Here is a 25,920-nt window from a genome sequence, read left to right as displayed (position 1 = left end):
GGCCCCATTGTGGCACTCACGCCCTGGCCATAAAGCACTTTTTGTTTCCTAGCAAAATTCCAAGTTGCAGAAGCAAGTCAGCTTAGCAGAGACACAATACCAGCTAATGGCCGTTTGCCACTTGCAACAACCAGGCAGGCTCCCGGTAAATAACAGTTAGCCAGCCTGTGTTTATTGGGGCACCCCAAAAACACACACAAAAACACTTTGCAGACTACCTGCTGGGTCAGAGTAAGATATTGGGAGTGGTGTTTATCACCCTGGAATTATAATCTGATATTAATGTGTCAGGGTGCATTTGGCTCCATATTTCAGAAATTTGAATCACACTGGGTTAAACCAGAGGTAGGCATTCCTAGGGCTCCGTGGGGGCCTTCTTCTTTCTGCTTTCTCATCCTCAGCACACAGCCTCCTGCTCTCAAATGGCTGCTTCATCTCTAGACTTCACATCTGCATTCCAGGTGGGATGTTTAGGCTTTTGCCAACTGCCTATTATCCATTTTAATGAGGAAAACTAACTTCCTGGAAGTACCAAAGCATAGGCTTCCCTTTACATCTCATTATCTCAAACTGGATCGCGGGGCAACCACTGGAGCCTAGGAACCGAGCCCATTGTTACCTGAACAAAATCAGGACTCTCCAGAGTTAGGGAAGCAGGGGAGAGTGGACACAAGAAGGCAGCCAGCCGACTCGGGGCAGGTGTCACGGTTCACTGAATAAAACTGACAAGGGAACAAGATGCTTTCTAGAAAATTATATTTCCTTGGTAACGGAACATTATTCCTGTAAGCGCCAAAATGCCTTTTAATCATTCGGATCGGTTCAAGAAGGCTCATGTATTTTCTTCTGAATAAATTTATTGACTCCCTCCACCCCCGCCTGGTGGCTGGGCAGCTCTGTGCACTCTGTTGAAGGTGGTTTGTGTGGTCACTTCTGCCTCAGAACCTGGGGTCTGCTCTGTAGTTTCCCTAACTTCTTTCATTGTTGGGCTGGGTCTTGGGGCTTCTAGAGTTTTGGGGTGGGAGAGGCAGGTAACCAAATGTGATGGACATGCCTGGGGGTGGGGTGGCAAGGCTTGGGTAAAAGCATGAAGGGCGTCCCAGCCAGACTGCAGCAAGGGCGTCCATCCGGTAGGGAACCTTCTTGAGTAGGCTGCTCTATCGGCTTCCGAGCATTCAACCCCTTTGGTTTACTAGATAAGAGAATTAATTTCTTATTATATCATAGGATATATTTAAATGCAGGAAGAATTTCCTTTTGTGTACTCTAATTAAGGGGATGCTGGACAATTTTTTTTCTTTTGGTACTGGGGATTATTCTACTACTGAGCTACATCTCCAGCCCTTTGTGTTATATTTTTAATTTTGAAACGGAGTCTGGCTAAGTTTCGGAGGCTGGCCTCCAACTTGCCATCCTTCTGCCTCAGCCTCCTGAGCCACTGGGATTACAGGTATGTGCCACCGTGCCTAGTGAGACAGTTGGTTTTGCGTGGCTGACTTCATGCTGATTTTCCCATCACCCCTTGAAATAACTCCCACCTTCCCTCAGTGGGGATTTCCATTACCAGAGGAAAGCCCCACTTGCTAAGCACAACATCTAGAAAACCTGGTTCTATCTCATTGAGGCCTATCCCATCCAGGCAGTGGCCAAAGGAGAAAATCAAGAAAAGGTAGCTGTGTGACTCTGAGCAAGTTCCCTAACCTCTGTGTCTATTTCCTTATCTGTGAGCCGGGGAGAATAAGGATTACCTTGTGGTCATTGAAAGACGCAACTGAGAACCAGTTAGTGAGTGAAGTGGCGCCTAGCAGATAGTAAGTGCTCAGTAAAAGCCTCCATAGCTTTCACGGTGGGGATGTCTGATGGATCGGGCATCTTGAATGAGGCCAATCTTGAGCCATATTTACCTGATGACAGAGGTAAATCTATTGTTGGGACAACATGGGAGCAGATGTCCCAATGGGCCGTTTCCCTGTTCCCTTTCCATGATAGTCCAGAGTGGAGTTCCCCTCCCCCACCTTCTTCCTCCCTTCTGTACTTTTTGTATCTGATTATCAACTTATAATATGTTCATCATGACAATTTTGAAAAACAAGATCATAAAAGAAAATTCAAACATCAATCTTACAACAACACATGCGCAGAGAGACCGGGTGGGGCCAGCAGAGGACCCGCTCTGTGCCCCCAGCTTCAGCAACTTGGTGAGACCCTAAGCAATGCAGCAAGACCCTGTCTCAAAACAAACAAACAAAAAAACAACAAAAAAAAAACCAGGACGAGGCACTGGCCCTTAGGAGGGCTGGGTGGGTTGGTGCGCACCCGGGGTTCCAGGCATTCAGGAGGCCAAGGGAGGCAGGACGGCACATCACTGGAGCCAGGTGTTTGAGACCAGCCTGGTGACCCAGGGAGACTGTGGCCTGAGTCTTAAAAACAAACAAACCAAAGCAGTTAGTGCAGAGGGTTGTTGAGGATACTGGTGTTGAAATTCACCGGCCCCTAGGGGAGCCCGGGGGAGGGGCTGGGGCTGGGTGCTGGGCAGCAGGGCTTCAGGGCGAGGGCGTTCCAAGCAGAGGTATCCAGGAGCCTGGGTGGATTAGGTTAGCAGCAAGATGAGGCAAGAGCCGTACCTTCCCATTCCCCAAACCATTTAATACTGGGCGGGGGAGCTGCACTTGAGAAATTTGGCATTGAACTTTAATATTCTTAAAGGAAAAAAAAGGAGGGGCGGTGCTTGTTTGAAAGCACACGTAGGTTTCTTTCTGGAGAATAAAAGATTTCTTCCTGAATCATCGTAGAGGTAGTTGCTGTTAACTGGCCTTTGCAGTCTCCCCTCCTGCTGGGGACCCAGAGCCTGCCTGTGCCAAGTCCTCATGATCTGTTGGGGGATGGGGGGTGGCTATCTATATATAGTTGTTGTTCTTTGCTGATGGGTTCTGTTTGAAGGCAGAAGTGAGAGAAAGTTCTTCGCAGACTCGCCTGCAATCCCAGCAGCTCAGGAAGCCGAGGCAGGAGGGTTGCAAGTTCAAGACCAGCTTCAGCAACTTGGTGAGACCCTAAGCAACACAACAAGATCCTGTCTCAGAAACAAACAAAACAAACAAACAAAAAACATAAAAAGGTTGGGGATGGGGCTCAGAGGTTCAGTGCCCTGGATTCAATCCCTGGTACCAATAAAAAGCTCCTGTCTGCATAATGCTGGGAAAGTTCCACATCCAATTGTCTACTGCAGTGGAAAAAGGGACAGTCCTTTAAGGGAACTGAACCCACCCCAGGCTGGGTTCTGTGGTAGGACACATGATCTGTAGCCTATGAATGTAGTCCGATAGCATGAGGCAGTCAGGGCTCAGATGTGGCATGATTTGTCCAGGGTCATGTGGTCTAGAAGTGGCAGTGGCTTGCTTGACCCTCAAGCCCTGGCCCTTTTGCTCACTCACTGAGCTGCAAGGTCACTTCTGGGCCTTGCAAGCTGCTGCTGCTGCTGCTGATGATAGTGGTGGTGAGGTTTATGCCCGACCAGAGTCTCCCCCAATTAGCAGCTTGCAGTAGTCAGCTCTGGCTGTGGTTCTCCTGTAGAGAGGGAGGTTTTGTTTTATCACAATTGTAAGTCACCTGGATGGCACCACCCCTTAGCATTCCCAGAGAGCAGGAATCCTGGAACCACTGCCCTTCCCCTGGCCTTGGGTTCCCATTCTCCAGATGCAGGTCCAGGCCTGTGCTGTAGACCGGGCGCGGCACTGGGGCAGGATCAGCCACACCTCTCGGACTTCCAGAGGCAGGCAGACAGAAAGCCCTTCTAAGGTCGCCGAGTTCAACAGCCCTTCTCCACATACCCATTTTACAGCCAAGGAAACTGAGTCTCCTTCTACCCTAAGCATTTGGTGAGCCTGTGGTGTCCGCACATTTCCTCTTTGACCTGCCCGCAGAGGGTTTGATGCCAAGAACAAGGGACCATGGTGAGGGTCAGTCAGTCTGCCCCTCTGCAGGCTGCAGGGCTTCGGCTTGTCCCTAAATGTCCCCACACAATCTGGCCTCAGATGTCACCCGTAGACCCTGTGTGTGAACATTTAGTAGTGCCAGGTTGTAGGAGAATTTTTGTTTTTTCAAGTGCTGGGGATGGAACCCAGGCCTCCGGCATGCTAGGTGAGCTATCTGGCACTGAGCTACACCCCCAGCCCGTGTGTGTGTGTGTGTGTGTGTGTGTAGGGGGCTGGGGGCTTGCCATGGTTAAAATCTCACAGAAAGCAAGGAGCTGTAGTAAGCTTTAGGATCCCTTGAACTCTAAACCTGGGTGGGGGTGGCTGCAGCCAGGAGGGACCCAAAGTCGAGGACCAGAGGAAAGTCCAGCTCAGGCTTTGAATCTATTATTTCCAAAGGGCTTAGAACGCACAGGAAGGGCTGTGGGCGCTAGGGCGTTCGTTAGATAAAATGAAAATAAATAAATAAGTAAAATGCTAATAATGCCACTGGCCCCAAAGTCTCCTCTCCCTGCTGGCTCCCCCCCTCCGCCATGCACCCACCGCAGGGCATCACAGTAGAGCTTTGTTCTTCTGCCTGCCTCTTTGTCCAAACAAGTGACCAAGTTTCTCAGGGCCCTGCTCCCTCCAGTTCCTGCTGTCCTGCTTTCAAAATAGAGGGCCACCCTGTCTGGTGGCTGGGAGGGGACCCAGCCTGCGCCCTGTGAGTACCCAGTTTCTAATGAGCAAATCCAGTGATTTACCCCTGCCCCCTTGATTGGCTGTGGGCAGGTGGACCCTGTGAACTTCCAGAGTAGGATCCCCATTTGCCTGTCTTCTTGACTGGAATCTTCTTTAAGCCCTTGCATCCCTGGGAAAAGAGAACAAGTGGTTATGGGCCGGTGGTCTCTGGTCTGCCCTTTCCTTGGGCAAGTTCTGGGTCAGTCTGTAAGATGAGATTCACAGCCCCCTGCACCCGAACATTGTTCAAAATAGTGGTTCTTAAAAAGATCAACAAGTGGGGCTCAGTGGCACACGCCTATAATCCCAACAACTTGGGAGGCTGAGGCAGGAGGATTGCAAGTTTGAGGCAGCCTCAGCAATGTAGCAAAATCCTGGGGCTGGGAATGTAGCTCAGTGGTAGAATGCCCAGGGTTCAATCTCCAGGACCATCAAAAAGAGAAAGTGTCGTTTGTTAGCCCCACCAGTAGGGAGACAGAGCTTAGGTAAAATTCAGCCTTTCATCCTCCGACCTCCCCTCTGTCTTGCTTGTTATTTTCCACTGCATCTTCTCAGAGAGCATCACAAGTATCTGTTCTCTTTGCTGCAGAGGGCAGCTTCCACCTTATGGCTGTTGTCCTCCTGCATGGTGCCTGGACAGAGCAGGTGTCCAGTCAGTGGAGTGAAAGGGTGGATTCACGCTGTGAGTGTTGGGCAGGGTGGAGAGTCTGTCTCCTGAGCCCCTGGCTAAGCCAGCGAAGGCAGCTGCGCTCTGCATTTGAAGCACGTTCAGATGAAAAATGCATGCACGGCCAGGCGAGTTGCACAAACAGGACAGGACAGGGCTGTAAGTGTGATCGGGAAGACCTGCTTACCTAAAAATAAACAGCTCCAGCCCCTACCCCACCCCCCAGTCCTGCCGCCCAGCAGCTGGGTTTTGCAGCGAGCTGATCCAGTATTCCTATCACAGCTGGAATCTGGCTTGTTTGGAAATAAACAAGTTGGCTCCTCTCTCTGCCTGGGACTTTCCTTTATTAGGAGACACTCTTCCGAGAAGAGCTGGGTCTGCAGCCGCCTGTGGGCACTGGGGAAGGGGACAGGCTTTGCAAGAAAGAGGCCCGCACACCTTCCACCTGTCTTCAGGTTGGCATTTGGGGAGGGCTTAGGAAACAGGCTTGCCATGAATTAATTGGAGGCATGGTGGATGCATTTTTTTTTCTCCCAGAATGCTGCGTGCCAGAGCCCGTTTCCATAGCTCCCAGGACGCTGTCCGCAATGTGACCTGGGAAGGCTCCTCTCTCACTGGGGCCTGCAGGAGGCCCTGGGGTTCCTGCTGCCGGGGGTGGGGGGATGGGGGGTAGTCCTCAGGGTAGCTGAGGAAGCTAGGGGTGCATGTGCCCTTCTAGCATGTCTGTTCAAAAGGTCCAAGGAAGTGCTACCTCCAAGAGAAAGATTGGTAGAAATATTCAATTCAGAATATATGCAATAATGATTTAAATTCAAGTCAGAATAAATGCAATAATGATTTAATTTCTGTAAGAGAAAACAAACTGTATAGCTAAAATAAATAAATAAAAAATAAATAAAATCCCAGATAGGAAGGATGTATTTGCAGGCTAGAAATATTTTCTTTTTTTAAAAAAATGAGAGTCATGTTCCTAACATCAAGTTGCTTGGAGTCTCATTAGCAAATAGCTGTGAGATTCCAGAAAGGGAATATTGATGTTATTACTGACCCAGACAAGGAATTCAAGAAGACACCCATTTGGATGGTATATTAGTGAAAATGGGATTCAGATAACAGCAGCACAAACAAGTTAGTTTATTTTTCTCACACATTAGAGATGCCTGGAGGTGGAAAGGCTAAGTTGGGTGTTAGGTCCACAAAATCCATCAGGAAGTGTGATTCCTTCCAGCTTACCCCTCTGCCATTCCTTGTCCTTATGTTCCAAAATGGCTGCTGGAACACCAGCTCTCATATCATCTTTCCAGGCAGCAGGGTGATGAAGGGCTAGAGAAGGATATATCTTTTAAATATTTGATTTGAAATCACCACATGACAGTTTTATTGACATGGCATTGGGCAGATGTGAGTCACATAGCTAGGAGCCGCAAGGGAAGATGGCAGTGGGCCAGCCGAACGTTGGCATTCTGTGAGGAAGAAAGGCGAATGGGAATTAGGAGGAAACTAGATGATGGGAGATAAGAGCGAAGGCGTGTGGCTGGGGCCTGTTGAGTCTGAGGTGCCTCTGGCTGCGCAGGCTGGAGAGGGCTGGGCTCCAAGTTTCTGACTCAGGAGGTGTGGGCATGTGGGTGGTGGTCGGAGTCCTGGGGAGGAGGCTGCTGAGCTGCCCAGGGCGATGGGGCTGAGAACCAGGGTGGGCATGTCTGCGGGAGGAGGAGCCTCCTGTGCCAACTGTCCCCCGAGGCCGGGCAGGGTTGGGGCAGGAGTGGGAACATGGACCCTGGGGCTTCTGCAGGAGGAGCTTCAGGGGAGTGGGACACCCAGATGGTGGGGGTCTGTGCACCTAAGCAGTGACAGGGGTCTCAAGGCCTAGGGTGGAAGGGAAGGGGAGAGGCTGGAAGCTGAAGGAGAGTATTTCTTCAGACCAGGGAGACTGGGGACAGGCTGGAGGCCGAGGACAGCTGGCGGCTCTCCCAGTCCCTTTAGGAGGCTGGTGGCAAATGGGGAGGTGAGGAGGGGAGGGGCGGCACTCGGGGAGTCAGTGGACTCCACTGTCTCTGATGGGGGCTTGTGGAGCTCCTGTCCCAGACCAGGGCACTGGCCCTGCACTGGGAAGAGCAGGATTAGGTTGGAGTGTGCAGAGCTGCTAAGCCCAGGCGCTGAAGGCCCAGCCACCTACAGCCTTCTGCTTCCTCCAGGCAAGGACAGGAGCAGAGAAAACAAGTTACGGGGTCAGGAGGCGGCAGGCGGGGGCGGCAAGAAAAGGGAAGGGGCTGTGGGGCTTGGATGGCGAGGCGAATTCAAGGAGGGTCCATGGTATTTGGCGTACTGTGTCCTAAAAAGTGGAGAAGGGTGGTGCACGTTTTTAGAACTATTTCCACTAGAAATGCTGAACAACCAAAGAGCCGGTGGCCTGTGAAGTGGTCAACGTCAGAGCAATTTTCCCATCCCTCCGAACAACTGATGGTTTCAGACACAGAGATCCGGCACTCACTCAGCCAAATCAGTGCTTCTGGGCCTCTTGGCTTGCATGGATTTTTCTGGCGGCTCATTTATTATTAACTGGTACCCACTTGTTACTTGGGAGGCAGGGAGGCTGGGTTCAGGCGCCAGCTCTGCCTTTTACCAGCCTCTTGCACGATGGAGCAGTGTATGGTCGGGCAGATTGTGCACTGTACAAGGGGTGAGGGAATGCTGAACACATGTCCCGTGTGAGTCTGTACAGAGGGAGGGATGCCCTCTTCCCTTCTTCATGAAGACACTGGATGGGCTGGTTCTGGCTCTGACCTTGGGCAAGTGACTTAATCTCTGTGCATTGGTTTCTTCCTCTGTTGGGAGGATAAACAAGTTACTGTAAGTGAAGTGCTTGGAGCGGTGCCCGGCCCAGTGGTAAGAACCATGGTAAGGATTAGCCACCGTGGTTATGTTTAGAAGTGGGGTTTGCTGAGCCTCCTGGGTTTCCTGGTTTGCCTGCGCCTGGCATTTAGCAGGGGGTGTGGCCCTTGACGGCTTACAGTTTGGTTGCTGAGCTTGCATTTCCTTGCAGAGCATTCTTTCTAAGCCTTCCGCTTTGCCAGGGCGCTGCTGCTTACTCTGGGGACAGCTGACCTCGGCATTGCTGGCGTCCTCTTCGTCCAAGAGGATGCAGTGGTTGGGGAGGCCGGGGAAGCTGGCTGTGCAGACGTTTGCCTAAGTCTTCTCCCCAGGATCAGCCTGGAGACGTGTCGGTGGGCTCCAGGGAGATGAAGCTCTGCTTCACGGAGGGCCGGGCCACATCCCCCCGCCATCCAGGTCTACACCAGAGCTACACCCTGTCTTCTTATCCATTCTTTTTAGCCCCAAATCAGATGGTAGAAGAAGCTAATGTCTTGGGCTTCTATCAAAGGCTTTATCCTGGTTGTCCCCATGTTTAGAAGAGGTATGTTTCCATGTTCCTTTGGTTTGGGGATTTCACAGTAATTTTTCTGAACTCAGGATGCACCGTGTGATGTCTGTTTTTTTTTTTTTTGGGGGGGGTGGGGATTAAACTCAGGGGCACTCAACCACTGAGCCACATCCCCAGCCCTATTTTGTATTTTATTTAGAGACAGAATCTCACTGAGTTGCCTAGCATCTTGCTTTTGCAGAGGCTGGCTTTGAACTCGAGATCCTCCTGCCTCAGCCTGTAATCCCAGCGACTCCGGAGGCCGAGGCAGGAGGATCACAAGTTCCAGGCCAACCTCGGCAACTTTACGAAGGCCCTAACCCAACTTAGCGAGACCCTGTCTCAAAATAAAAAAAATCAAAAGGGCTGGGATGTGGCTCAGTGGTTAAGCACTCCTGGGTTTAATCCCTGGTACCAAAAAAATCAACCAACCCACCAACCCACCAAGCCACCAAGCCAGGATGGCTGCTTCTTCACCCAAAAGGATTCCCCCACTTAGACTTCTTTCAGTCCAAATAGCAACACTGTATGATGATAAAAGCGGCATCTGTTCTTTCTAGAAAACACAAAAAAGTAAAAAATCAAATAAAAATTCTCAGTTTCCAGTGTTTGCATTTTGATATGTTTATTTTGCTGTAAAATATGTTGAAGGTCGAAGTAAAAAGGTACCTGGTGTGGGCTGTTCCTGTCCTTTTCTTATCTGGAGCTGTCAACTCGTTGCAGATAGTGTCCTGTCATGGTTCTTTTAAAACAGGGGTTTTGTATTTTTTTTTTAGTTGCCTCACAGCTTTCTGCCCATCAGCAGCTCCCTGACTTCCCCCTCGGTGCCTATTTTAGGCTGTCCTTCCGTGAATGGCCCCTACTCAGGCTGTTTCTTTAGAATAAATTCCTAGAAGGGGACTCATGGGTCAGAGGCCTCATGTCACCTTGTAGAGCTCTGCTGCAGGATCGAGTTTCTTCTGCTACCCTCCCGCGGCCACCCATCTAGACCCAGAGAACCATGGGAAGTCACTGCTCCTGTCACCAAAAACCTCTGCCTGGGTGTTTGCACTTTGTATTTTCTTGCTTGTCGGTGAAATGGGAAGGTCTGGTTGGATCACCTGTATTATAATTTTCTTTTTTATGGTTCCAGGGATCGAACCCAGGGACACTTAACCACTGAACCACATCCCTAACCTTTTTTATTTTGTATGTGGAGACAGGGGCTCGCTAAGTTTCTCAGGGCCTCGAGAAATTGCTGGGGCTGGCCTCAGACTTGTGATCCTCCTGTCTGGGCCTCCCAAGTTGCTGGGATTACAGGTGTGCACCGCTGCACCTGCCTGTGCTTTTCTTTTGAGATGAGCATGGCCATTTTCTTGGCCTGTTTTCCTGACCTCTTTCTGGACTCCCGCTGGTTCTCCAGGGCTTACTGCAAAGCCCAACTTTTCCACAAGCTTGTTTTGGTTTTCACTCTTGAATTCCCCCAACATTGAGTATTGTAAGACCTTTGCCAAATACCCTCTTGCATGGTCCCTTGATAACCTTTGGTCCCTACTAGAATCCAGGGTTGTTGGGGTGGCAAGCGGATCTTACCCATTTCTGAATTATTTGGCCTGGTCACCAGTAGGGATTCCAGACTCTCGATTGGAAGGACAGACGAACACATGCTGTTCATTTAAAAAATAAATAAATGAAAAAAAGCCCCACACGTTTCAGCAAAACGAGTCTAATGCTGCGTCATCCAGGTCTTCTCTTCCTTCCCTCCTCTTTCCCTGGGAACCAGTGAGGTCTCGCTGCACCTCCAGACCCAGCAGGGCAGGTGAGGGACCTGGAAGTCACCCCTGGTGGCAAGGCAGGACATGGGGCTGAGCTCAACTCCTCTCCAAGCCGGACGACGATGACCGGCCATGCAGAATCTTCTGCCCTGCTGGAAAAGAATCCGCCACGTCTTTTGACAATTTAAAATGTATTATTACCAGTAATAGCCTCATAAAACCAGTGCATGGTAATTACAGAACACTCAGAAAACAGAAAAGTAGAAGAAAGAAAAAGGTTACCTGTAACCTTCCCACGTCAGGGCTAGAATTTCTTCTTTTTCTTTTTTTGGTACCAGGGATTGAACCCAGGGGCACTCAACCACTGAGCCACACCCCCAGCCCTATTTTATATTTTACTTAGAGACAGGATCTTGCTGAGTTGCTTAGGGCCTCGCTTTGGCTGAGGCTGGCTTTGAACTCGTGATCCTCCTGCCTCAGCCTCCCGAGCCGCTGGGATTCCAGGCATGGGCCCCCACATCCGGCCAGGGTTGGCATTTATCCAGGGTTTTCATTCAGATGCATTTTCCAGGCAAAGATTCTTTCCTACATAGATGTGGCCATGTGTCAGGCAGCTCCCTGTCCCGCCTCTGTCACTCAACAGAGTAACACACAAAAAAAAACTTCCTGTGTTTTTGTAAACTTCTTTGGTGGTTTTATCGTATTTTATTAAGTGGTTTTACCATGACCCACTTAGCCGTGCCTTCTGTCGTTGGTCCTTGGGTCATTCTTTTCCCTGGGTGGCTCTTGTGAGCGGCCCCTGCATGGACAGGTTCCCGCACAGCTTTCTTGTGTGGCCCATGCCCGCCCTCCCCTCCCCTCCCTGGGGCCAGCTCCCCATTGGCCTCTGGGTTCGTTTCTCAGTATCTGCATGTAGCAATACATTGAGAAATGGCTTCCTTTTTCGGGAGGAAAACTCAAGTTCTTGAGCCTCAAGGAGGCCGCACACAGGAGTGCAGACTCATGCTTGGCGGAGTCAGGCCCTTGGCCTCTCCTCCCCTCCATGGCGAAGCTACAGCAAGCCAAGGGAGAGAGATGGCCCTGGTCACATGCTCTGGGTCCCTGCAGGGATCCATGGTGAACACCTGGGTCTGTCTTCTGTGTGGTCCCAGATGTGGCTCTTTCAGGGGAACTCTACTCCCTCGGTTGTGTGGGCGAGTCTTGGGGACGGGGCCACCCTCTGTGGGCGCTGCTGAGATGGAGCTGTCCTGAGCTTGCTTGTGGGGTGCTGTGCACCACAGGCTGCTGACCTCCAGAGCCCGCCTCCTCCAGCAGCAGCTTGCCTGCGTCGTGGGGCTTGGACTGCAGAGGGGCATCGCCCAGGTTCACATCTGCCCCTGACGGTTACCTGATCCCTGTGTCTGGCTCTCCTCCCTCCGTGGGGTAGCAATGACTGAGCTCTCTGGATGGAGTGAGTTTGCTTTCACACCTTCTTAAAACAGTCCTTGGTTCGCTGAATGGAAACAGGCAGTTGGTCGGCTGCTCACCCAGCAGGAAGACCCGGGCCTCTGCCCTGCAGCCAGGGGGAGCCTGCAGAGGGTCCCCGGCACCACCTTCTGATGCTGCGTGATGTGACCAAGTGGCTGCTGGTCCCTGACCCTCCTTCTCCCCATCGGTTATTTACACATTTGTGTGAGATGACCTTGAAGGCTCTTCTCATCTTAGAACATTCTAGGATTTGGGGGGTTTAAGATATTCCTGGTCTCTCAGATGGGTCCAGTCCTGCCATGAGTCCCGGCTGGTGGTCACGGTCCTCCGTGAGGGCTGCACAGACAGATGGCATAAAGCCCTGTCTTTATTTTGAAATGGGTTCCTTCTATGTCCGGCTGGAACTTGTCCAGGCTAGCAGGTGTGTGCACATGTGCGTGTGTGTGTGTGTGTGTGTGTGTGTCTTATTAAGAGTTCCCCTAAAGGAGCCACATCTGGGACCACACAGAAAACAGACAGGATAGGAGATGCAGAGCCCTTTGGGGTTCCTCCAGTAGGTCAGGTAGGTCTCCTGCACCTGGAGGGTTAACTCGAGTATGAGATCCGGGTCACTTGGGAACGGGCCGTGGGAACATGAGGTGTGCACTGTCTGCTGGCAGGAGTGTGGCCTGGGTGTGGGCTGCTTGCTTGCCTGGAGGTCTGTGTGTGAGCAAAATCAGGTCTCATGCAAAATTGTGTGTGTGTGTGTGTGTGTGTCCAGATCCTTGTTCTGGTTCTTTCTACCATCCAGTAGGAAGGAGTAGGATGTGACCTGCAGGCCCCTCGAGGAAATGACTGCTGCTGGATTCTCTCCCAGGTACTGCTGGGGCCTCTGGACCTTCTGGAAGGTTCTGGCTGGGTTGGGGGACAGGGTGTGTGTACTGTGTCCATGATGAGTCCCAGTGCATCTGGACCACAGTGGGAAGAGTCTACTCTGGAGCACAGGCTGTGGCTGGGGACCTTCTGTTAGGTCCAGCTCAGTGCCTGAGCCAGGAGGGGCAGCACGGAGCATGCGCATCTGCTGATGTGAGCTGGCTCTGGTGCGGACCAGTGGGGCGGTGTTGGGTTGGTTCTCTGACCTCTGGGTCCTCCTTTGTAAGTGAGAGTATTCATACCAAGATGCCAGCAATGTCCTGGTGCACTGAAGGTGCCCGCACATCCCAGTCACTCAGGGAGGTGATATGGCTTGTGGTTAAGAGTGTGGGCCTTACTAGCTGTGTGACTTGACTTCCTTGTCCTTGGTTTGCCCCTCTATGAAATGGGGATTTCATAGAGGGGCAAACCAAGGTTTGGGCGCGTCCCAGGGGTCTGCTCGGAGAGTCATGCGAGTTGGTGGAAGGCATTTAAAGCAGAGCCTGGCACATGATGAGCGCTTTATCCATGTGAGTGGGATCACTTGATTTCTGGGAGGTTGGCAGCCTGCTGCCTGCCCTGTCTTTATTTCAAAATGGATTCCTTCTGTGGCTGGAACTTGTCTGGGCTAGCAGGTGTGTGCACGTGTGCATGCATCTGTGTGTGTGTGTGTGTGTGTGTGTGTCTTATTGAGCTGTGTCACCTCCGCCCAAGGTCCTGTGAACAGCTCCCGTTTCAACCCATGGGCTGGGCCCTCCTGGCCTGGCTTCCTTGGGCTGTGTGCCTCAGTAGCTGTCCTGGTTTGCCTCGCTCGCTCATCTGCACAGGTCACTCTCGGGGCTTTGGTCTGGCGTGGCTGTTGACCTGCTCTTGGCCTCTTGAGAATCAAGGGAGTTTCAGGAAAGCCACCCTGGGGTGAGCACATTCCAGCCACACCCGGCCTCATCTGCCTTTGCCCCGTCAGGAATGTGTGAGGGGAGCTTGGAATTTGCCATGTCAGTGTGCTCACCCAGGGACATGTTTAAGATCTTAAAAATCAGTCAGATTCCGGCTGCCATCAAAGACACCTAGAGGTGGGAATTGTCGTGGTAGAGGTGGCTCCCAGTGCTAACAGTCTCCCACGCCCAGTGCTAATAAGCACTTTACGTCTCCTGCTTCCCCTGTTTTACAGATGAGGAAACCGAGGCATAGAGGGGTGGAGTAGCTCGCGCCAAGTCGAGGCAGCTTGTCAGTGGCAGAGCTGGGAAGTGCCCTGGGTCTGCTGGATTCCTGACCGAGCACCTGACTGTCCATCCCTCTTAGGCTTCTGGCTGGTGCTCCTGGGATTGCCCAGCAGTGATATTGTGTTATCAGAGCACTTTCTCATTCCCCCTGATGATCGCGTTGGTGACAGGAGGCAGTGACAGCTGACAGCCCGGGTGCTGGTGCTCCCGGAAGTGGTGCTGTCGGCCTCGGGCTGCTGCTCGCTGGAGAGGGCGCCTGGGGTTCTTTCCTCTCCCAGACCTGGGGCTGGCTCGGTTTTGCTGCTGTTCCATTCCTGGGGTTTAGGTCTTTTCTACAAAAATCTAAACCCCACATGCTTTGCTGCCCAGATAAAATGGTCTCACAAGGAGAGAGCTTGGAAGATTTTATAATAGAGGAGGCCATGGCTAGTTGAATGACCTTTGAAGACTCCTTCCAAAGAGAGGCAAAGAGATGTCCCTGTCAAGAGACCCTGCTTTCTTCCCTGCATGGGACTCAGTGTTCAACTGTGGACTTAAAATCCTGCTTTCCTTGGGCTGGGGCTGGGGCTCAGCGGTAGAGCTGGGGCTCGCATGTGTGAGGCCCTGGGTTCGATCCTCAGCACCACATAAAAATAAATAAATGACTAAAGGTATTGGGCCCATTGACAACTAAAAATATTTTTTAAAAAATAAAAATCATGCTTTCCTTTGGGGGAGGAGTGTGTGGTGGATGTGACGCTGGTTCCGTATTGGATGGCTTTGGCTGTGCCACCTCTGAGCCTTGGTTTCTCACTGTATAAAATGGTGATGGCCCGGCACAGTGGCACACGCCTGTAACCCCAGCAACTCAGGAGGCTGTGGCAGGAGGATCACAAGCTTGAGGCCAGCCTCAGCAACTTAGTAGGCCCTGTCTCAAACAATAAAAAGGGCTGAGGATGTGGCTTACTGGTAAAACACCGCTGGGTTCAGTCCCCAGTACCAAAAATAAATAAATAAAATCTCCTAACCATTTTTGGGGTGAGGATCAGATGAGATGTCTCTCTAAAATGCTCCTAAAGCTGCAAGAATGGACAGTCCTGTGACTGGTGGGTCACTTTGGTCATATTTGAAATGCAGCGAGGGTGTTTGGTGTCAGAGGGGCTCCTTAGGCCTCAGGTGCACTGTGGATTGCAAACAGGGTGCCGTCAGCCCTCGTGTGCAAGGTGTTTGTTTCCATGGTGGGGTGCTCTGCCTGTCCTGTGGGGAGCCTGCCGACACACCAGCAGATCCATCCGTTGACAAAGACCTTCATTCAACCCTTTGAAGTCTCCCCTGCTCACCTGGTCTCCCGTCCACAGGCAAAGGCATGACCTTCCCCATGATTAAGGCTGCAGTGAAGGAAATTACAAACAAATATTTGCTGGCCACCAGACCTGCGCTGTATCATTTTGTCTGCTCTGTGATCTTTTGAGGCCAATCTTTCCCCCTCGTTGACTAAATGAGGCTCAGAGACATTCTGTCACTTGCCCCCCTGTGCAAATGACAGTTGAGAGTGAGATTTGAACTTGGGTCTGTCTGACTCTGATCCCTGTGATCTCTCCAATTGAGTTGAGGGAGATGGATGAGTCAGGGTCTCTGTGTCTGTCTCCCTCTCTTATGGGTTGGGGAGGCATGGTCAGCTCCAGCCTGGAGAAGGCCCTGTAGAGTGCGACCACTCTGGCAGGTGCAGCTGTGTCCAGTCCCGTCTGACCCTGCTCTGGGGCTGCAGGGGAGAGTGGAAGGCGGCCCTGATGGAGCAGTGTCTTTTGCTCTTTAGAAGTTCAAGGTCCCCTCTGCCTGGGAGGGAAGCAGGTGCATTGCTCAGCTGTGGAGGGAGACCACCTGGGCAGTTTGCTGCCCCTAGGCTGTGCCCCGCCAGGCCAGGCCTGCCGCCAAAGGCCTCCTCTCCCACAAAGCGCCAAGTTCTAGTAAATCAAGCAACAAGCGGGGCTCTGCGTGGTTGTCTCATTGGCTGGAGAAACTCAGCGCTTCGGCTTCCTGCATTCCAGGGGACTGGTATGCCAGAAATTCCCTGGACAAGCAAGAAGGGAAGTCTTGTCTTCATAGTAAAAATGCTAATAAAACATCTCTTGAATCTGCCCCTTCCTTTCCACCCACACCACTTGCCACTCGCTAAATTACCTTTTGTTCTCATCATTTGCTGAATCGCGGTGGCTTCTTAATTGATTTTCCTGTCTCTCGATTCTCCACGCCCACTTCCATCTGTCCCCCACACGGTTTCCAGAATGATGATGGTTCAGATATGCGAATCTGATCACGTTTCTTCCAGCACTTCCTCCCCACGTCTGGGAGACAGAGTGCAGATGGCAGGAACTACCCAGAGCTTTCTAGAACCTGCACGAGCTGGTCCTGGGCCACTTTGCTCTTGGTCCCCTCCCCCACCCCACCGTGACCCTTTGAACTCATTCTAGGGATCACCTTTTCTCTGAGGCCTTCTCGGGGTTCCACCCACTCCAGCCTTCTGCTCTGGGCAGTCTCCTGGGGATCGGCGAGGACAGAGACCTGCGTGGCACTGAGGTGGTGCCCTCCAGGTAGTGTCACCTCTCCTGGTGTGGCAGGTCCGAGGAAGCCCCACTTATACACCTGATGCCTTGATGGGGCAGCTGGCAGGCTGGGCTCAGCTGGCGTGCCCCCCACCTCTGCACGCACAGCTCCTTGTGGCCTGGGTTCTGGAAGACTCTGGACCCTGGTGGACCAAACAGCCCCAGACCAACCAAGATTTCCAGGGAGAGGAGATAGACTAATAGACTATGAAATACTCGAGGGCCATCCTTACTCCACCAAAATGGTCTACGCTTACATCACAGCCTCAGACGATCCAGGAGCCCCCTGATGGGGAAGGACAATTCTTAACACCCATTGCCAAGAGCAGGGGCTCTTCCCCCATCCTTTTTCTGTAGCTTGTGCAAGACCCTGAGTGTCTTGCTTCATCCCCCCCAACCCCCCCGGACTGTGTGCACCGCTGGAAATCGAGTTACCCGGTGTCTAAGAGTAGGGGTGCTGGAGGGAGGGGTGTTCCCAAGCAGCAGGAATTGCATCAGGCTAGTTAAAACAACCAGGACTCTGCCTCAGTCCCCTCTTTAGTCAAGCCAATGTCCTGTACTCCAGGTCCTGTGTAATAGACTTGAAGGTACTCTAAATGGATTGTAGTACATGAGGGGCCTTTTTTTTTTTTTTTTTTTTGGAGTATTTGTAATGCTCTTAGCCTGTTTCCTCATCTGTAAAATGAGATTAGTAATAGTACCTGTCAGAGGATTAATGTGGTTATTAGATAATACGTATGGAATGCATACCGCAGCCCAGCACAGCGGAATGTCAATTAAAAAAAAAAAAAACAGTTGTGGTAAAATTAGAACTGGAATAAAAAAAAAATTAGCTCAAAGGCGGATCCTAGACAAAAAAGATCACATTATGAAACTTCTAGGAGAACATCTTTGTGGATGTGGGCCTGGTGAAGATTTCTTAGGAGATAAAAAGCACAAAGTAAAAACCAACAAAAATACCGATAGATTGAACTTTATAAAAAATTAACTGCTCCTTGGAATTTTGAAGAACTTTTGGAAGAATACTTTTGGATAGCAGGTGGCCCCCCTCCAAATGAGAGGAGACCCCTCTTTATCCTCTTGTAGATTTTCTGGAAGCCAACAGGAAACATCAGTCTTAGAAGGAGGTTTGGAATAGAGTGGCCTTAATAAATGTTAGAAAGGACTACTTTTGTCACAAATTATAGAAATGTAACTTAAACAGGCCATTATGTTTCTCCTACAAATAAGAAGTTTGGAGTTGGTGGCATGCCTGCACTGATTCAACACAAGTGATGTTGGCAGCAATGATTCTCTGGTTCTCTGGGCAACTCTTGGCTGTTCTAATGGTTGCAAGATAGCTGCTGCCGCTGTCCATCTTCAAAGGGGGCAGGTGGTGTGGGCAGCCTCAGAGATTGTGCCACGTCTTCTCTGCCGTTCCCCAGCAAACATAGCCAGAGCTGTCACATGTAGGGATATTAGAAGTGGCGAATGGGTCATCATGACAGCCCTGCTGGGAAACCACCCAGATCAACTGTATCGGAATCTCTGAGGCTGCGGCTGTGGGGCCTACAGTGTACAGGGACTCAGACCAGTTCACCCCCGGCCATGGTGCTACCCCAGACACAGGTGGGCTCTGTGAGCGGGGAAGCAGCCAGGAGTGGATACTAGGTAGATAATGAGCCATGCCTAGGGGGCACCCATTATCACTCAGGGGACTTGTCTTGGCATTAGTGTCAGGCACTCACCTGCCCTTGACCCCTGACCCTCTGCACATCCTTTTCTGTGATGACCTCAGTTGCTAAGCCAATAGTCACGTGCGCTGAAAGGAAGTCCATTTCTCTGTCCAGCATCTAGCACGATCTCCTCCTCGCCTACTCGTGGCAGGTGCTGATTGGTCAGAGTTTGAAGTACCTTGCCTTTCCCCGACCCTCCCTGGAAGGGACACTTGAGGACAGGTAGGGGCAGGCTTCATTTTTGCCATTAGGTGCGGCCTCTGCCTTTTTCTAGGTATCTGCTTGGTACTTCACACCGGGTCCCTTCCACTGTGGAGGGTCAGGAATTCTCCAGGGTCACCTGTTGTTATTGAGGAGCTCAGGAGTAGGCCAGCTCTGTGGCTGTGTCCTGTAGGCCTGCTGAACTTCAGACGGCCACGTGGAGCCTCTGAATGGGCATCCAGGCTCTGTGGATGAGGGATCTGGTTATGAGCCCTGACACCTGGGCCACTGTCCCTTTGGTTTCCCAGCAGAAACACTGGGCACTGAGGCCGCTGTGTCATGGATGTGCAGAGGATGGGCGTACCCCTCTGACCGCTGCGTGGCCTCCCACATCCCCCAGCCTGGTGCGTCTGTGGACACACCATGGCCCCTACCCATGAGTCCCTCAAGCTGTAGACCATGTTGGTGGGACCACCACTGTATTGGAATCTCTGGGGAGGATACTTGCTGGCTGTTGAGAGACTGGATGAAGGATGAACGTGCCTCTTCCCTCACCTTGTGCAGTCACTTCAGCCCAGGGGAGTTGGGGGGGAGAGTGGGTGTCTTGTTTTCCCACTGGTGACTTAGCCCAGTTTGTCCCCCTGGTCCTCAAGGACTGCTGGCACTAAGAACACAGAGCAGGTGCAGGGCTCATCCTATTGAATTGCGGCAGGAAGCAAACTTTGAAAGACCCAAGGCAGATTATTTCAAGGTCTTTTGAAGGTCAGTGTTGCTTGCTGAAGAGCATTTTTATGGGCGGAGGCAGTACCAGGGATTGAACTCAGGGGCACCCAACCCCAGCCCCACCCCCAGCCCTATTTTTTTGTACTTTATTTAGAGACAGGGTCTCACTGAGTTGCTTAGCACCTCGCTTTTGCTGAGGCTGCTTTGAACTCGCCATCCTCCTGCCTCAGCCTCCTGAGCTGCTGGGATTACAGGTGTGTGTCACTGCACTGGTCTAAGAGCAGTTTTTTGTTTTGCTGTTGGCTTCTCAGGTAGATGCTGTCTTAGGACATTTAGGTCAGGCAAATGCCGTGTGTCTATGTGTGTGTGTGTGTGTGTGTGTGTGTGTGTACTGAAGATTGAACGCAGGAACGTTCTACTACTGAGCCTCACCCTTGGCTCTTCAAATTTTATTTATTGATTTTTGAGACAAGCTTGGCTAAGTTGCTGAGGCTGGCCTTGAACTTGTGATCCTTCTGCCTCACCCTGCCGAGTCGCTGGGATTACAGGTGTGTGCCACCTTACCTGGCCAGGTGACTTCCTTCTTAGAGTCCTGTTGTGACTCACAGACTCCATCAGCATGAGATGGAGCAGCAGGTGTCTCCAAGGAAAGTCTTATCCTTGGCCTCTCCCCTGCCCCACTCCTGTCCCCGGTTTCCTAGGAAACTTGGTGAGTGCTTCTAACCCACCAGGCCTCCTTTCCCTGACTATGAGGGTGCTCCTGGCGCAGAGGAGCTAGCTGACTTATCAGTGCTTCAGGACAAGGTCCCTGCGTGCCCACCCCCTGGCCCTGGCAGGCACTCACACCCATCAACAAAGGCCAAAGAGTGACCTGGCTTTGTCCCAGCCTTGGGCCGAGGCTCGTATCTGCAGCCTGTCGTCAGGTCTGGAGTTCAGCCCTGGGGAGCCCGGGGCAGGGCGGGGAGCCCCAGTCCCAGGGTCCCAGCTGCGGCTGCTCTCACCCCAGCCTCCTTGGGAACGTCTCTGCTTGTGGTCTGGGGCAGACTTGTTTGTTTGTGTTTGAAGTTCCCCGACTCCGAGTTTGACGTCAAGGAGGATTGCTGGTGGGAGGCTTGGCAGGGAGGCTGCCTCTGCAGAAATGCACACGTCTGGCAGCTTCCCCAGGACAGCGGGCGGCGGGTGGCTGTTGCGAAACGCCCGTGTGGGGACCAAGGTTGCTCCTCCTTTCTCCCCTCATTGCCCCACTTTCCCGGGTGCTCCCTCATTCTGCCCCTGAGCTTGCTAGCGTCAGCCCCTCTGGGGACCCTCAAGGGGTGTGCTTAGAGCCCAGGGTGGCCTCTGGTGCCCTCTGAGTGTAAGCACGAGGTCAGTCCGAGGCCCGGTGACCCCCAGGGCCTCTTTACGTTCTCAGACATCATTTTGCAACAAGTTGGCCGTGGCGTCCAGGCCAGACTGCTTAGCTGGCTAGGCTGGCTGACAGTCCCCAGGAGCACCCTCCAGCTTTGGGGAGGAGATGGAGGACGTAAGGGAACATCAACCCTGAGGCCTGGGCAGGACAGCGGAGAAGGGGAAGGGACAGGGGCCGCAGCATCAGGGACCCTGAAGGGACAGCTGGAGGAAGTCCTGAGAGCTTTGGGGACTGCCAGAGGTTTGGGATGCTACAGATGGGGACTTGGCACTCCCAAGGACCATGGGGTGTCCACTTACCTGAGAGGAAGGAGGCAGGGTCCTGTGGGTGCTGGTGAGCTGGAACTGGCCCAGAAGCTGTCCCTGCCTACTAGAGCACTTGAGCAGACTGAGAAGAAAGGGGTGCCTGAGCAGGCTGGCCACCAGGGGCTGCACCTCACTCTGCAAAGCCGGCTGGGATCTTGAAACGAGTGGCCACAGGACCAGGCAGGCCCATGGTGGTTTTCAGGAATTTAGTGCTCATTTGGAATCAGGGCTCAGGTGTAGCTCAAAGGTAGGTCCTTACAGGTCAGGGGCAGGGGCTGTCACCTTGTTGTGTGACTAGACCCAGGAGGGCGTGGTGAAGACTGCAGCTTTTATCACAGGGTTTGCCGACTGGAACAGTCTGGGTATTGCTGGATTTGGGGCTTTGGGTTACAAGAAAGGAAGGTCCACCTGTCCCCCCCACCTTCCTGCTTGTCCCATTCAGAGCAGCGTGGAGGAGCTAAGAGCTGTAAGTAGCAGAGGTCATTATTTTGGGAGATGGTGTGGCACATAGAGACAGGAGCGTTTAAATTAAATCCCTTCTTTAGCCACTAGACTCAAAAAAAAAAAAAGTCATAAAGCTCTTGGTGCCTCGGTGTCCTCATTTGTAAGGTGGACATAATAAAACACACCCGTGTGTCTTGGGGGCTTTAACACAGTGGTTTCACTATTTCTGAGTGACTAATAAATAATAAACAGCGTGTCATGGTGCCAAGAAGGGAATCAGAATGGTGTGCGTCACCACCTGCAGGGTGAGCAGGCCTCCTTAGCCTCACTGGCTGCCTAGCACCCAGTGTCCCCCTGTTTTGCTCTCAACCTTGAGTACACAGATCTTGACAAAGACCATGAGGAGTCTATAATGTTTTCAGTTACACAGACTGTATTTTGTGAAGGGAATGACAGTTATCAGGGACATGGCCAGCTCTGAGATTTCTGAAGAGTAGGATGTCACCATGTGCTGTCAGACACCTACTCTCATTCCTACCTCCTGGAGTTTTCATTGAGGATCAATGGAGAGAAGGGCTGTGGGACAATACAGATGGAGATTTATATTTTTTTGTTTGTTTGTTTTTGGTGCCAGGGATTGAACCCAGGGGTGCTTAACCACTGAGCCACATCCCCAGCCCTTTTTAATATTTTATTTTGAAACAGGGTTTCACTGAGTTGCTGAGGGCCTCGCTAAGATGCTGAGGCTGGCCTTTAACTTGTGATCCTCCTGCCTCAGCCTCCAGGGCCTCTGAGATTATAGGCATGCACCACTGCATCTAGCTGATGGAGCTTATTAACTCTACCTGATTGATAATTGAGTATCGACGTGATTTCCATAATTGAGGGAGTCTGCTGCTGTACATGGGAATCTGGCCTCCGTCTCAGCCTGTGCCTGGGATTCATTTGTCTGTTTCAACATCTGTCACATCTGTCGCCACAGATCAATCTCCTGCCCTGCTTTAGAGACACAGAGACTTGGGCCACTGAGCGGGTTCTGTAGTAGCCTACGTCCAAGGCAGCATTAGGGTTACAAGCCCATATTATGGATTTGTGAGTTGTCACCCACAGAAGGGACCTCCCCGAACCAGACCCTGCAATTTCAGGGTGGAGTTTGACTCGGTTTGCAAAGTGTGTTGTCGGGAAAGAGGTGTTTTCTGCAGAGGTGCAAGAAAGCCTGGGCAGGGTGTGACCTGGTGACCCCACCAAAGGTCTGGAGGCTTCTGTTCACTGAGGAGGAGGTGGGCTGAGCAGGGTGGTGCTCACAGGGTCCTGTTTTGGGGGCACTTTATGTGCTCTGGTCGCTGAACCAAGCACTCGCAGACTGGAGTCTGCAGTGAATTCAGTGGTCCACTTCACAGATGAGGAGACTGAGATAAATTAAACTAGTCTCTGGGGCTGGGGCTGGGGCTGGGGCTCAGCGGTAGAGCGCTTACCCAGCATGTTCGAGGCCCTGGGTTCGATCCTCAGCACCACATGAGAATAAATAAGTAAAGGTATTGTGTCCAACTACAACTAAAAATTAAACTAGTCTCTCCCACACAGCTGGTAACTGATGGTGCCCAGGGTTGAGCAGAGGTCTGCCTGGCAGCCGACCCGCTGCCTCCTTTTTGGGGAGTGTAGCAGTGAACTAACGGCGTGGCTGGCTGCCCCAGGCGCAATGGGAGGCGTGGGCACACTGTGCTCAGGGGTGGCATGCTCGCCTGTTACCACTGACCCCTCGTCCGGTCTATGACAAGGGCTGGTCCCCAGCCAGCCATCCACCCCGTGGAAGCCTGCAAGAGCCTTGTGCTGGGAAGCCTCTCCCAGCCGGCATAGCCTCTCTTTGGGAGGCAGGGTGGCCACTGCTGTGGCTCCAGCTCTCTCTGGTAGCCTCCAAGACGTGGGTGGTTCTGTGGCCTCAAGGAGCTGGCCTCCCAGATCAGCTTGGAGGGAGCAGATGGGTCAGGCCTCCATGTCTCGGGGGATGGCTGGCAGTTCCAGGAGCGGCTTCTTTTCCCTGTGGAAGTTTCTCTCGCTCGCTGGCGTGTGCTTGGGTGAGGCCTGGCTGGTGTCCGCTCTGCACCACGTCCACTCTGCTAGGCCCACGCTCTTCAGGGATGATTCCAGGTCTCACCATCACTAAAGTGAGGCTCTTGGCAGCTGCCATTGGGGAGGCTGGTGATCAGATCATGCTTGGAGCTGCTGGAGTGGCAGGTGACATTCGAGGTTGGTGAGGAGGCCAGGTTAGGGGTGCAGGTGCTCTTCTGGGCAAGCAGCATTCCCAAAGCTGATGACATTCCACAAAAGGTCACGCCCTCTGGTGCTGAGGGCAGAGGCGAGGGCCCTGAGGGCCCCTAAGGGCTCCGATTCCCTGGAGCTAACTGGACCAGCCCAGGTCCTGCTTTTCAAATGAATGTGCCTGATCCGCGGGTTCCACCTGCATCATCCCTGAGGCCACCACTAGCTTTCAGCATCCTTAGCGTCTTATATAGCTTGATCTCACTCATGTGGTCCCTCCTGCCCAGGAGGTCATAAGAGGGGACCTAAGGACAACTTGATGAGGACACCACCCTCCACAGCCACCACTGAGCAGGCATCTCCCTCAATCCAGGCATTTTGCTGAATATTTTACATCCATATTCTCTCAGGTGAGCGGTCACAGCAGCTTTTAAGTAAATCAACCCTATTTTACGGATGGAAAAACCGAGGCCGACAGGTTGGCATCTCTTGCCTGTGCAGTGGCGAGGGGCTTTGAGCTTGAGGTTTTCCTCTTGGAGCTGTGCTGCCTCATGGGTGTGACTGAAGTAACCAACGGTGATGTGGGGGACCTTTATTTTTCTTGCTTGTGCGGAGCACTTATGTAAGTGGCAGCTCACTTGGCCCCACTCTCTATAAATGACACTCTCTTTATAAGTGAGACTGAAACTCAGCTAAATGTCAAAGCTGGACCGGAGCATGGGTGTCGCAGTCGGGCTACCTTCCGTGCACAGTGGATCGGGTGGTACCCGCAGCCCGCTCGTGGGCTCTTCAGTTTTCCCTGGAGCCGGGCTGAGTGTCGAGGGAGGGGTGGGCACACGCTCCCAAAGACAAGGCATACTGGGGCCGGGAGACTGCACTTGCAGCCCAAGCCCCCCTCTGCAGCCAGAGTCCTCCCGACCCCCTGGCTGCAGGTCCCATCGCTGGAACCAAAGGTGCTTTTCTATTGGGGAAAATTTGTATTTTGCGGTTTTTGTGGTTCAGAGAGGACGATGCCGCGGATGGAAGCTCTCCTGGCGGGCCCCTGGGCTGGCCTGGCTGGCCCCGCTGCCTTTCGTCTGGGAAAGTAGCCTTTGGTCCATCTGTGAACGCCAGGGCTTTCTGCAGAGTGAAGAGCAGTTCTATTTCTCTGTGATGGGGAGCCGCTGTGCGCCAGGGATCCATCCTTTGGGAGTCAGGGGAGCCGTGCTCCTCAGCTGAACCCAGGTCTGCAGGTGGCAGCCGCTGCCAGGACTTGAGACCCACTAGCAAAAGGGCCACCGTGCACTGGCGTCTTCCCGGTTCCTCGGCGTGGCTGGCTGGGTGTGTGCGTTGTTTGGGTGCAGTGAGGAGTCACTTCGTGCTCTGCACAGACCTGCCTTTGGACCTTCCTTGGGCTCTTTAGCAGGGATCTCTAACAGTTTTAAGAAAAAAAAAAGGGAGGACAGACTGGGGGCAGTGTGCATACCTACAGTCCCAGCAACCTGGGAGACTGTGGAGGATCACAAGTTTGAGCGCCACCCCCACCCCCGCGCCCCCGGACAACTTAGCGATGCTATCTCAAAATAAAATGTAAAAAGGGGGTGTTGGGGATGTAGCTCAATGGGACAGCACTTGCCTAACACGTGTGAGGTCTGGGTTCAAATCTCCCACACTGCAAAACAAAACACCACACAAACAAACCTCTCATTCCTTTTCTGGGGAACTTGTTGTAGTGTTTGAGATGCTTCTGATTCATCATTTTCCCACTGGGCATTTGTTTTCCCGATGGCATTTTGATAAACCTGGAACCTGTCTAAGCTCCAGCATGCATTGCGTGTTCCCCTTGCCATCTCATTCAACCAAGGGTCTAAAATAGCAAACAGTGTGCCAGGCACTGTGCTGCTTCTTGGGGAATCTGGTGGTGACCTGGAATTCAGACTGGGGCCTCTGGTCTCTCCGGGATTTCAACTTAAAGAAGGAAGCAGACAGGTTAAAAAAAAAAATTAGAACTGACATTCATAATCTGGTCTAGTGCCTGGAGGGCTGTGGAAGCTTCCTGGAGAAAGGGGTGTCTCAGCTGAGTTGGAGGCCGAGGGCCCCCTGGGAAGAGCCTGTCTGGCAGGGTGGATGAGTGTCTTGAAGCTGCAAGGGATGATGGGTAGGTTGGAAGGGCCTGAACTGGAGAAGACC

At 52.3% G+C, this 25,920-nt stretch overlaps 1 protein-coding gene across 4 annotated transcripts in view; it reads left to right on the top strand.

Moving 5' to 3' along the window:
* The window catches only part of Ksr1 (kinase suppressor of ras 1), a 145,642-nt gene that overhangs the window by 49,911 nt on the left and 69,811 nt on the right, over nucleotides 1-25,920 (top strand). The gene's annotated exons all lie outside the window — the stretch shown is intronic.

Source organism: Marmota marmota, unplaced genomic scaffold (genome assembly GCF_001458135.2).
Source record: "Marmota marmota marmota unplaced genomic scaffold, marMar, whole genome shotgun sequence".
In the NCBI taxonomy this organism is placed as follows: Eukaryota; Metazoa; Chordata; class Mammalia; order Rodentia; family Sciuridae; genus Marmota; species Marmota marmota.
Note: the sequence above shows the minus strand (reverse complement) of the source record. Positions and strands in the feature narration are given on the sequence as shown.